Consider the following 13393-nt stretch of genomic DNA (forward strand, 5'->3'; position numbering starts at 1 on the left):
TTTTTTTAGATTCCATATGAGTGAAATCATATGGTAATTGTCATTCTTGATCTGCCTTATTTCACTTAGCATAATACCCTAGAGGTATTAGGTTCATCCATGTTGTTGCAAATGGCAAGATCTCACCCTTTTTATGGCTGTGTAATATTCCTGTGTGTGTGTGTGTGTGTGTGTGTGTGTGTGACATCTTCCTTACCCATTCATCTATCAATGGACACTTGGGTTGCTTCCACATCTTGGCTATTGTAAATAACACTGCCATAAACATGGGGTGCAAATATCTTCAAATCAGTGTTTTCATTTTCTTTGGGTAAATACCCAGTAGCAGAATTACTGGATCATATGGTATTTCTATTTTTAATTTCAGGAACCTCCATACTGTTTTCCACAGTGGCTGTACCAATCTACATTCCCACCAACAATGCATGAGGGTTCCTTTTTCTCCACATCCTCGCAAACACGTGTTATTTTTTGTCTTTCTGGTTTTAGCCATTCTGACAGGTGTAAGGTGATATCTCGTTGTGGCTTTCATACGCATTTCTCTGATGATTAGTGTGATGTTGAGCATCTTTTAGTGTACCTGTTGGCCATCTGTATGTCTTCTTTGGAAAAATGTCTATTCTGGTCTTCTGTCCATTATTTGATCAGATTGTTTGGATTTTTGGTGTTGACTTGTAGAAGTTCTTTATATATTTTTGATATTAATCCCTTATCAGATATATCATTTGCAAATATCTTCTCCCATTCAGTAGGTTGCTCTTTTGTTTTGTTGTGAATTCATTTATCAGTTCTAGCAGTTTTTTGGTGGAGTCTTTAGGGTTCCTATATATAGTATCATGTCATGTGCAAATTGTGACAGTTTTACTTCTTCCTAACTGATTTAGATTCCTTTTATTTCTTTTTGTTGTCTGACTGCTGTGGCTAGGACCTCCAGTACTATTTTGAATAGAAGTGTTGACAGTGAACATCCTTGTCTTGTTCCTGACCTTGGGGAACAGCTCTTGGTTTTTCCCCATTTAGGATGACATTAGCTGTGGGTTTTTCATATATGGCTTTTATCATGTTGAGATATGTACCCTCTAAACCTACTTTGTTGAAGGGTTTTTATAATGAATGGATATTGTACTTGGACAAATGTTTTTCCTACATCTATTGAAATCATCATATGGTTCTTACTCTTTCTCTTATTGATGTGATATATCATGTTGATCGATTTGTTAATATTGAACTACCCTTGCATCCGAGGAATAAATCTCACTTGATCTTGGTGAATGATTCTTAATATATTGTTGGATTCTAGTTGCTGGTATTTTGTTGAGGATCTCTGCATCTATGTTCATCAGAGATACTGGTCTTTAGTTACTCTTTTCTTTGTGATGTCTTTGTCTGGTTTTGTTATCAGGGTAATGTTGGCCTTATAGGATGAATTTGGAAGTTTACCTTTTTCTATTTTTGCAATAGTTTGAGAAGAATAGGTATTAACTCTTCTTTAAATGTTTGGTAGAATTTGCCTCTGAAGCCATCTGGCCCTAGAATTTTGTTTGTTGGGAGTTTTGTTTTTTGTTTTAATATAATTTATTGTCAAGTTGGCTAACATACAGTGTATACAGTGTGCTCTTGGTTTTGGGGGTAGAGTCCTGTGATTTACTGTTTACATACAACACCCAGAGCTCATCTCAACAAGCGCCTGCCTCAATGCCCATCACCCATTTTCCCCTCTCCTCTGCCACCTGCCCCCGCCCCCAGGAGTTTTTGATTGCCAATCCAATTTTTAAAAATTTCTTTAAATGTTTTTATTTTATTTTTGAGAGAGAGAGACACACAGTGAGAGCAGGGGAGGGGAAGAGAGAGATACAGACAGAATCTGAAGCAGGCTCCAGGCTCTGAGATGTCAGCGCAGGGTCTGACATGGAGCTTGAACTCACAGACTGCAAGATCATGACCTAAACCAAAGTCACACATGCCCAACTGACTAAGCCACCAGGCACCCCCCGATCCAATTTCTTTGCTGGTAAGTGGTCTGTTCACATTTTCTATTTCTTCCTGGTACAGTTTTGGCAGTTCATATACTTCTAGGAATTTATCCATTTTTTTTTCTAGGTTGTCCGATTTGTTGCCATGTAGTTTTTCATAATATGCTCTTAGAATGGTTTGTATTTCTGTGTTGCTGGTTATTTCTCCTCACTCATTTGTAATTTCTATTTTAGTCCTTTCTCTCTTTTTCTTGATAAGTCAGTTGAGAGGTTTATCAATTTCATTGATTTTTTTTTTTTTTTGCAAAGAACCAGCTTCTGGTTTCATTGATCTATTCTATTGTTGTTGTTGTTGTTTTACTTTCTATATATCATTCATTTTTGCTCCAATCTTTATTATTCCTTCCTTCTGGTGGTTTTAGGTTTTGTTTGTTGTTCTTTTAGCTCCTTTAGGTATAAGGTTAGGTTGTTTACCTTGGATTTTTCTTGCTTGTTGAGGTAGGCTTATATTGCTATAAGCTTCCCTTTTGGAATCACTTTTGCTGTATTCCAAAGGTTTTGGACATTGTGTTTTCATTTCTATTTGTTTCAATGTACTTTTTAATTTCTTCTTTGATTTCCTGGTTGATGTATTTATTGTTTAGTAGCATGTTATATAACCTCCATGTAGTTGTGGTCTTTCCAGATATTTTCATGTGGTTGACTTCCAGTTTCATAGCATTGTTGGTCAGAAAAGGTTCATGGTATGACTTCCATCTTCTTGAATTTGCTGAGTTGAGGCTTGTTTTGTGGGCTCATATGTAATCTATTCTGGAAAACGTTTCTCTGTGCACTTGAAAAGACTGTATTCTGCTGTTTTAGGATGGAATATTCTGAATATATCTGTTAAATTCACATGTTCCAGTGTGTCATTCAGAGCCATTTTTCCTTGTTTATTTTCTACTTAGATATCTGGCCATTGGTGTTAAGTGGGGTATTAAAGTCCTATACTATTTTTGTGTTATTATTGATTTGTTCCTTCATGTTTACTAACTGTTTTATGCATTTGGGTGCTCCTGTTCTGGGTGCATATTTACACTTGTTATATAGTCTTGTTGGATTGTGCCCTTTATTATTGTATAGTGTCCTTCTTTGTCTCTTGTAACATTCTTTGTTTTTTTAAATTTTTTTTAATGTTTATTTACCTTTTGAGAGAGAGAGCAAGCGAGCACAAGAAGGGGAGGGGGAGAGAGGGAGGGAGACACAGAATCCGTAGCAGGCTCCAGGCTCTGAGCTGTCAGCACAGAACCTGATGTGGGGCTCGAACCCATGAACCATGAGATCATGACCTAAGCCGAAGTTGGACGCTTAACCAACTGAGCCACCCAGGTGCCCCCAACATTCTTTGTTTTAAAGTCTATTTTGTTTTATATTAAGTATTGTTCTTCTGGCTTTTTGCCAGATAGATGTTTCTCCATCCCCTCACTTTCAATCTGTAGGTGTCTTTAGGTCTAAAATAGGTCTCTTTTAAGCAGCATATAGATGGGTCTTTTTAAAAATTATCCATTCAGCCACCCTGTGGCTTTTGATTGGAGCATTTAGTCCATTTACATTGAAAGTCATTATTGATAGATATGAATGCATTACCATTTTATTACTTGTTTTATAGTTGTTACTGAACATTTTCTCTGATCTTTTTTTTGTTCTTCTTGCATGGTTTGCTGGGTTTTTTTTGTGATACATTTGGACTTCTTTCTTTTTATTCCTTGCATATTTATTAGTGGTTTTTGATTTGTGGTTACCATGAGGTTTGTATATAACATCTACTTATAGAATTTTATATTAAGTTGATGGTCCTTTAAGTTTGAACTCATTTTTTACTCCTCTCCCTCCTACATTTTGGATATATGATGTCATATTCTACATCTTTTTGTGAGTTTCTTGACTGATTTTTTACAGAAATATTCACTTTTACTGTGTTTCTGTTTCCTACCTTGATACTGTCATTTTTGATCTTTCCATTTCACACAAAGGGTCCCCTTTAATATTTCTTTCTGGTCTGGTTTAATGGTTATGAACACCTTTAGTTTTTGTTCTTCTGTAAAACTCTTTATCTTTCCTATTCTTAATGATAAGTTTGCTAGATACAGTATTCTTGGCTGCAAATTTCCCCCATTCATCATTTTGAATATATCATGCACTCTTTCAGGCCTGGAAAATTTTTGCTGAAAAATGGGCTGCTAGCCTTATGGGGTTTTCCTTGCATGTTACTGTCTTCTTTGGTCTTGCTGGTTTAAACATTTTTTTCTTTATCACTGTATTTGGCAATTTCATTACAATATGTCTTTGTATGGATATCCTTTTGTTGATTTTGTTGGAGGTTTTCTATACCTCCTGGATCTGGATATCTGTTTCCTTCCCCAGATTAGGGAAGTTTTCAGCTATTTCTTTTTTTTTTTTTAATTTTTTTTTTCAACGTTTATTTATTTTTGGGACAGAGAGAGACAGAGCATGAACGGGGGAGGGGCAGAGAGAGAGGGAGACACAGAATCGGAAACAGGCTCCAGGCTCTGAGCCATCAGCCCAGAGCCCGACGTGGGGCTCGAACTCACGGACCGCGAGATCATGACCTGGCTGAAGTCGGACGCTTAACCGACTGCGCCACCCAGGCGCCCCTCAGCTATTTCTTTAAAAAAATTTTTTTTAATGTTTATTCATTTTTTTTGAAAGAGAGACAGCATGAATGGGGGAAGGGCAGAGAGAGATGGAGACACAGAATCTGAAGCAGGTTCCAGGCTCTGAGTTGTCAGCACAGAGCCTGATGCGGGGCTTGAACTCATCAACAGTGAGATCATGACCTGAGCCGATGTTGGACACTTACCTACTGAGCCACCCAGGCAACTCTCAGCTATTTTTTAAATAAATTTTCTGTCCCCTCTTCTTTGTCTTCTTCTGGGACTCCTATAATATGAAGATTATTGTTTGATGGAGTCATTGAGTTCCCTACTTCTATTCTTGTTTTACATAATTCTTTTTTTCCCTTTTTTGTTCAGCTTGATTACTTTTCATTTCTCTGTCTTCTAGGTCATTAATTCATTTTTCTGCTTCTTCCAGCCTGCTGTTCATTGCATCAGGTGTGTTTCTAATCTTGTTTGTTGCACACTTCATCTCTGATTGGTTCATTTTTATCTCTGTGTTAAGGGTCTCTCTGATAGCTTCCACTCTTTTCCAAAGTCCAGTGAGTATCTCCATGATCATTGCTTTAAATACTCCATCAAGCAAGTTACTTATGTCTGTTTTGCTTAGATCTCCAGCCATGGCCTTGTCCTATTCTGTCATTTGGGACAAATTTATCTGTCTTCTCGTTTTGTCTAAGTCTCTGTGCCTATTTCTCTGTGTTAGAAAAGTCAGCTATATCTCCTGTTCTTGAAGGTAATGGTGTTATGAAGATGTTTTGTTGTCTGTTCCTTGTAGTGTCCCCTTTCTACAGGGCCTGGTGCTTTTGGGAGTGTCTCTAATGTGTACTCTGTGTGCACTGCATCTGTGTCCTGGCTGCTTTATCCTTCAGGCCAGTTGTCTGCAGAGGCTTTCTTTGTTGGGGGCAGTGTTTGGTCTCTGGCCTGAATCTGGCAATTGTTTACTAGGTATGCTCTGGTCTGCTTGTAAAATGGGACCTATTGCCACTGACACCGGAACTGAGGCTCTGCAAAACTCCCAGGTTGGCAGACACAGTGTGAGCTGGGGTTTGGGACAGTCTTCTGGGGGAGGGGGCTTGCCACACTTGGACTGAGGTGAGCAAGACTGAGAAGGGGGGTTTCACCACAGCATGGGTGAGCAGAGCTTCGTGTAAGCAAGTTAGGTAGTAAGTGTCAGTGTTGTGTTCCTGTAGGTGCCTTTGTGTTTATGCTGAGAGATAGCAGAGGGAAATAGTGTCTACCAGTTTCTTTATTCCCAGAGAGGTCTTTCCATGAATGCTGCCTTTCTGGGCAAATGAGCAAATACCGAAATGAGCAAATACCCGCTCCACTGTGTGCTCAGGTGCTCTTCAGATCACCATTTCAATGCTGAATGTCCAGGCATTGTTAGCCTTCCTTCTCTCAAAGAGCAGTACAATGCCTTTCAGGATCTATCTGAGCTAAGCCCATTGACCTTTAAGACCCCAGGCTTTAAGCTCCACTGGTTGTAAGAACTCACAAAATTTGGCCCCTCTCACTTTACAAACCAATTGCTATGGGGATTCATTTCCCCCATGTTGAGCTGCTCTGTGTGCTAGTCTGTCTCTCACCCTTCTCTACACTGCAGCTACCTCCCCACTGCAGTGGCCATGATATTTTTTTCTCCCAAGTCCCATCTTTGCATTTCCTACCTTCTTTGATGTGGCCTCTTCTCTATCTTTAGTTGTGGAGTTTGTTCTGCCAGTCTTCAGGTTGATTTCTGGTCTATTTAGGATGATTTGATAGTTATCTAGTTGTGTTCATGGGATGAGGAGTGTCTAGGATGCTCCTACACTGCCACCATCTTCCCCTTCTCTCCCCTAACTCCATAGCTTTTAACACTTTGATCGTGTGATAGGATCAAGCACAGTCTTCCCTCCTTTTTGTCAGTGTGAACCATGATTTGAGATGTTGTATCATAAATTGGTGAGTGAACCACTGAGTTGCCAGAGGGAAGGGGGTTGGAAGGATAGGCAAAATGGGTGAAGAGCAGTGGGAGATACAGGCTTCCAGTTATGGAATGAATAAGTCATGAGAATAAAAGGCACTAGTGCTGGAATTGGTATTAAGGAAGTGCTTGCTGACTGAAGGAATCATAACTATACAGATCCCTATATCTTATCTAAGAAAATTTTCAACATTCCTATATTCACGCATCTTTAATGAACTTAAACATAATCAAAGGCCTAGTGACTGAAGAGTGTATCAGAGAGAGACCGTAGAATGTATGTAACAAGGTTATATAATGATTATGAGAATATAATTCTAGATCCAGATTACATTGTAGCTCCTTCTATTCTTTTTTTTTCTAAATATAATTTATTGTCAAGTTAGCTAACACACAGTGTATACAGTGTGCTCTTGGTTTCAGGAGTAGATTCCCCCAAGTAGCTCCTTCAATTCTTAGTGATTGGACCTGGAAGCAAGTCCTCTAGTCTCTCTGTGACTCACTTTTCTCATCTGTAAAATGAGGATCATAATCATCCCTATACCTCATAGGGTTGTTTTGAGAATTACATGATTAATATATAAAAAATATTTGACACTTCTTACTACATAATAAGTACTCCATAAATGTTAGCTTTTCTTACCTAAATCAAATAGAGTAATCCAGCATATCTATGGACAAGGCAGTTTGGGAGAAGTCTAGTGATCTCTTTAACTTCAAAATTACTGAAAACAGCTATTTCCTGAGTGCCTGCTAAGAGCTAGGTACTGTGACAGAGTTGGGTAAAATTTAGTATCTGCTGCCTTCAGGAATCTTTCCTTCTTGTTTTGAAAGATTTTCCTGGTGAAAGTCCTTGACATTCTAAGATTTTGGTCACACATGCTAATATGTTAGCATCTGTCATAAGAGTTTCTTGTAAAAGTTTCAGTAGTTCAGCATGTGATTACTCAACAAAGAGTTTTTTCTTCTGCACACAGCTATAGCTACTGGTATATTCCTCAAAGATGTCTGCAGGCTTTCCTAAGGTCTCAATTTCAAGTTCGTTTACCTCAGGCAACCACTGATTTGTTTCTATTCCTAAAATTGTGTCATTTCGAGAATATTCATTAAATGGAATCCTATAGTATGTGAACTTTTGAGATTGGCTTTTTTCACTCAGCATGATGCCCTTATGATCCACCCAAGTGTATCAATAGTTTATTCCTTTTTTTTTTTTTGCTGAGTAGTGTTCCACTGTATGGATATACTAATTTGTTTATACATTCTCCAGTTGAGAGACATTTGGATTGTAGTTTTTAGTGAATACAAATATAGCTGCTTTAAACACTGTCATATAGGTTTTCATGTGAATGCAAGCTTTCATTTCTAGAGGGTAAATGCCCAGGGATGGGATTGTTGGCTCATATATATACATGTCTAATTTTATAAGAAAGTGACTAGCCATTTTCCGGAGTGGCTATACCATTTTATATTCCCACTAACAATGTATGATAATTCTATTTTCCCAATATCCTTGCCAGCACTTGGTATTGTCACTATATTTTATTGTAGCCATGCTAATAGGTGTGTAGTGTATCTTATCTGGGCCTTAATCTGCTTTTCCTTAATGGCTAATGATGTTGAATATATATCTTTTATTATTTTAGAAAGAAAGGGAGAGAAAGAGAGAGCGTGAGCAGGGGAGAAGGTCAGAGGGAGACAGAGAGAGAGAGAGAGAGAGAGAGAGAGAGAGAGAGCGAGCGCATCTTAAGCAGGCTCCATCCTCAGCATGGAGTCTGACACAGGGCTCAATCCCAGGACCCTGGGATCATGACTTGAGCTGAAATCAAGAGTTGGATGCTCAACCAACTGAGCCACCTAGGTGCCCCTGTTGAATATCTTTTCATGTGCTTATTTGCCATCTGCGTATTTTCTTTCATCAAGTATCTGCTCAGGTGTTTTGCCCATTATCTAATTGAGTTATTTGTTTTCTTATTTTTGGGTTTAATAAATCCTTTATGAATTCTGGATATGATTCCCTTGTCAGATATGTAATTTGCAAATATTTTTTTCTAGTCTAAGGTGTATTTACTTATTTATTTATTTAAAGTTTATTTATTTATTTAAAGTTTATTTATTTATTTAAAGTTTATTTATTTATTATGAGAGAGAGAGAGAGCCCACATGAGTGGCAGAGGGACAGAGGGAAACAGAGAGAGACAGAGAGAAAGAGAGAGAGAAAGAGAGAGAGAGGGAGAGAGAGAGAGAGAGAGAGAATCCCAAGTAGGCTCCACACTGCCAATGTGGAGCTCAACACGGGTCACAAACTATGAGATTATGACCTGAGCCGAAGTCAAGAGTTGGAAGCTTAACTGACTGAGCCACTCAGGCATGTCGCTTATTTTTTTGAACATTGTCTCCCTAGGGTCTTTACCAGAGCAGAAGTTCTTAGTTTTGGTGAAGCCTAATATATTCGCTTTTTCTTTATGTATTATGCTTATGATGTCACTGAAATTTTTATCTTATGTTTTCTTGTAGAAGTGTCACAGTTTTAGGTTTTACATGTATGTATGTATGTATGTAGGCTTCATGCCCAGCACAGAGCCCAATGCAGGGCTTGAACTCACGACCCTGAAATCAACACCTGAGCTGAGATTAAGAGTTGGGACACTTAACCAACTGAGCCACTCAGGCACCCTTAGGTTTTACATTTAGATCTATGGTCTACTTTGAGTTCATTTTTGTATAAGGTGCAAGGTTTAGGTTAAAGTGGTTTGTTTGTTTTTGTCTATGGTATCTAATTGCTCCACAACATTTGTTGAAAAATCTCTGCTACTTATTAATTGTGACACCTTGGGAAATCATCTAACCTCTCATGGCCTCACTTTTCTTTCTTCAAAAATGGAGATGATAATAGGACCTAACCTCTAAGGATGAAGTGAGGATTCCAGACTCTATGTGTAAACACCTAGCACACAGTAGATAGTAGTAGCCATTATTATTACTTACGGAGCTTCAAATTTTGGTATCTTACATTATGATTTACAAAATTTGATAACATATAATACACTGTCTCTTTTTAATCCCTTCCATGGATGTTGGAGAACATGGATCAGTGCTAAGATAGATTCTGGCAGATGGGTTCTACTGAGATGATGGCTGAAAGTACTTGTAGTGAGGAAATGACAGCAATTCCCAGTTGGGAGGGGCGCTGAGGCCAAGGCCAGTTCAGTACAAGTCAAAAGTGTGTAGCCAAAAACAGGAAATAAGAAATGAAGTTAGATATTATGGAAATCAGAAAGAATTCAAGAATTTTCTTCTGAATAGGTAAGGGCAAATGCGGTTCTGGACTTTGAGTGTGTATAAAGCAGAATACTGAGATACACTGTTACTGAGTTGTGGCCTCACAGCCTTGTTTAAAGGTCTTGGCCTTGGCTTTTCACTTCAGGATGCTCTTTACTAGCTGTGTGGGGAGTCTTTTGCCTTCTCTTCTCTAAGCGAATTTAGTCCAAGACCGTGTTTTTCTGTGAACTCTCTTACTTTGGTGCCAACAGTGGGGTGATGTGCCGGGTACCCTCTGGGAAGTCTTTCTAAAACATTCTGCTTAGCAGATCTGAAAAGGCTGAAGAACCTTCTCAGGAAGCTGATTGTGCCTGTGGTAGGTCTTGGTCTGGAAACTGTTTAGAAAGCTGGATACCACTGCCACTTTGTTGATTCCCACTATGCTCTCTGGCACTGCATACCTTGTTGGCTCCCCAGGAACTCTCCTTAGTGTCCCTGAGAAAGAGCTGGAAGCTTCAATGTTTTTGTTTGTTTGTTTGTTTGCTTTTTACTTCCTCTTTGATCTGTGTTCTGAGATCCTACATGAATTAATCTTTTGTGATAGGCATGTGTAAGATACCTTGAAAGAAGTATACTGTTATTGGAAAAGTTATAATCACAATCAGTCAGACCAGAGATTCCTACCAGTCTGGTCAAGTGTGAAGGTTTATGGGCTAGGGGTGGTGTCATTGGAAACTGATAGTGTAATTGAAATTACTTCTGAGTTGCAAGATATAGCAAAACAAATATGTTTTATAGCACAGTACTGAGTATCAACTTATTGTGGTGGTTTATGTGTAAGCCTCCAATATAATAATGGCACCTGACTTCAGTCAGTCCTTTGCAAGTTTAGAAATCCTTGTGTTGTTCCCTATTTATTTTTTTTAAAAATTTTTTTTTTCAACATTTATTTATTTTTTGGGACAGAGAGAGACAGAGCATGAATGGGGGAGGGGCAGAGAGAGAGAGACACAGAATCGGAAACAGGCTCCAGGCTCTGAGCCATCAGCCCAGAGCCTGACGCGGGGCTCGAACTCACGGACCGCGAGATTGTGACCTGGCTGAAGTCGGACGCTTAACCGACTGCGCCACCCAGGCGCCCCGAGTTGTTCCCTATTTAAATTGATTCTTACAACAAGGATGAGAGAGGCAGTGCAGGGATTATTATTCATATTTTACAGATATGGAAGCTGTCAGGGACTTGGAGCCGCAGGGGGCTGGGATATCATCCATAGTGATCAAAAGCAGAGGCTCTGAGGCAGATTGCCTACTTCTTTTTTGAATTTCTGTATTCTGGTAAAATATATATAACATCAAATTTGTTATTTTGAACACTTGTAAGTATACAATACAGTGGCATTACATTAAAAATGTATAACCATCACCACTGTTTCTAAATTATTTTCATCACCCCAAACAAAAACTCTGTAGCCATTAAACAACTCCCTATTAGACCTCCCCTCAGCCCCTGGTAACCTCTAATCTACTGTCTGTATGAATTTGCCTATTCTAGATACTTCATATAAGTAGAACAATATAATATTTGTCCTTTTTTGGCTGGGTTATTTCACTTAGCATAATGTTTTCAAGGTTCATTCATTTTGTAGCACGTATCAATCACTATGTCATTTCTTCCTATTGCCAAATACAGAATGTTCGTGGTGTATGTGTGTCTATGTGATATATATATATACCACATATTGTTTATTCATTCATCTGTTGAGAGGCATTTAGGTTGCTTCTACACATTGACTACTATGAATAGTGCTATTATGAACATTTGTGAACGAGTTTTTGTTTGAATACTTGTTTTCATTCTTTTGGTATATACCTAGAGGTAGATTTGCTGGGTCATGTGGTAATTCCATGTTTAGCTTTTTTTAATGTTTATTTTATTTTTTGAGGGGGGGGGAGAGAAAGAAAGAATGAGCACAAGTGAGGGAGGGGCACAGAGAGAGAGGGAGACACAGAATCCGAAGCAGGCTCCAGGCTGTCAGCATAGAACCTCAACTGTGAGAGCTCATAAACTGTGAGATCATGACCTAAGGTGACGTCAGACACTTAACTGAATGAGCCACCCAGGCTCCCCTTATATTTAGCTTTCTGAGGAACTTGCAAACTTTTCTACATCAATGGTACCACTTTACATTCCCACAAGCAATATACAAGGGTTCCAACTTCTCCATATCTTCACCAACACTTGCTACTTATTTTTTTTTTTTTGTTAAAAACCACATCCTAGTAGGTGTGAAGGGGATATATTATTATAGATTTTATTTTCAGTTCTCTAATCACTAAGAATGAGCATCTTTTCATATGTTTATTGGCCATTTCTATATCTTCTTTGGAGAAACGTCTATTCAAGTCTTTTACCCATTTTTAAGTTGAGTTGTTTATCTTTTGTAAAAATGTTTATTTTTGAAAGAGAAAGACAGCATGTGTGTGGAAGCAGTGGAAAGGGCAGAGAGAGAGGGAGAGAGAGAAAACCAAGCAGGCTCCATGCCATCAGTCCAGAGCCTGATGTGGGGCTCGAACCCACAAACCATGAGATCATGACCTAAGCCAAAATCAAGAGTCAGACATTTAACCAAATGAGCCACCCAGTTGCCTCGTTGTTTATCTTTCTGTTGCTGAGCTGTAGGAGTTCTCTATGTTCTGGTTATTCACACTTATCAGATATATGACTTCCAAATATTTTCTCCCATTCTTTTTTTTAAAGTTTATTTATTTATTTTTAGGAAGACAGTGTGAGTAGGGGAGGGGCAGAGAGGGGGAGACAGAGAATCCCAAGCAGGTGCCGTGCTGTCAGCATGGAGCCTGATGCAGGTCTTGAAATCATGAAACTGAGGTAAGACCTGAGCCAAAACCAAGAATCAGACACTTAACTGATCGAGCCACGCAGGGGCCCCCAAATATTTTCTCCCATTCTCTAGGCTATCATTCACTTTCTTGATAATATCCTTTGATGCACAAAAGTTTTTTTCAAAAAAAATTTTTTTAAGTTTATTTATTTTGAGAGACAGAGAGAGCAAAGGAGAGGCAGAGACAGAGAGGGAAAGAGAGAATCCCAGGCAGGCTCCATGCTGTCAGTGCGGAGCTTGATGCGGGGCTTGAACTCCCAAACTGTGAGATCACGACCTGAGCCCAAACCAAGAGACAGACGGTTAACTGACTGAGCCACCCAGGTGCCCCAAAAGTTTTAAATTTTGATGAAATCAAATTTATCTATTTTTCTTTGTTGCTCATGATTTTGCTATATTTAAGAATTCAATGTCAAGTCCAAGGTCATGTTGCTCATGATTTTGTTATAGCTAAGAATTCAATGTCAAGTCCAAGGTCATAAAGATTTACTCCCATGTTTTCCTCTAAGAGTTTTATGCTTTTATCTCTTATTTTAGGTTTTATTCACATAGAGTAAATTTTGGATGAGATGTGATGTAAAGGTCCAAATGCATTATTTTGCCTGTGGAAATACACTT

The 13393-nt window shown here is 38.7% G+C and overlaps 1 protein-coding gene across 1 annotated transcript in view; it reads right to left on the reverse strand.

The window, feature by feature from the left end:
* Nucleotides 1-13393, reverse strand: part of KIF4A (kinesin family member 4A) — a 122435-nt gene that overhangs the window by 21307 nt on the left and 87735 nt on the right. The window lies entirely within an intron of this gene.

Source organism: Lynx rufus, unplaced genomic scaffold (assembly GCF_022079265.1).
Source record: "Lynx rufus isolate CCGP_SWC_20201006 ecotype Redwood Valley unplaced genomic scaffold, mLynRuf1.p SCAF_30, whole genome shotgun sequence".
Lineage (NCBI taxonomy): Eukaryota > Metazoa > Chordata > Mammalia > Carnivora > Felidae > Lynx > Lynx rufus.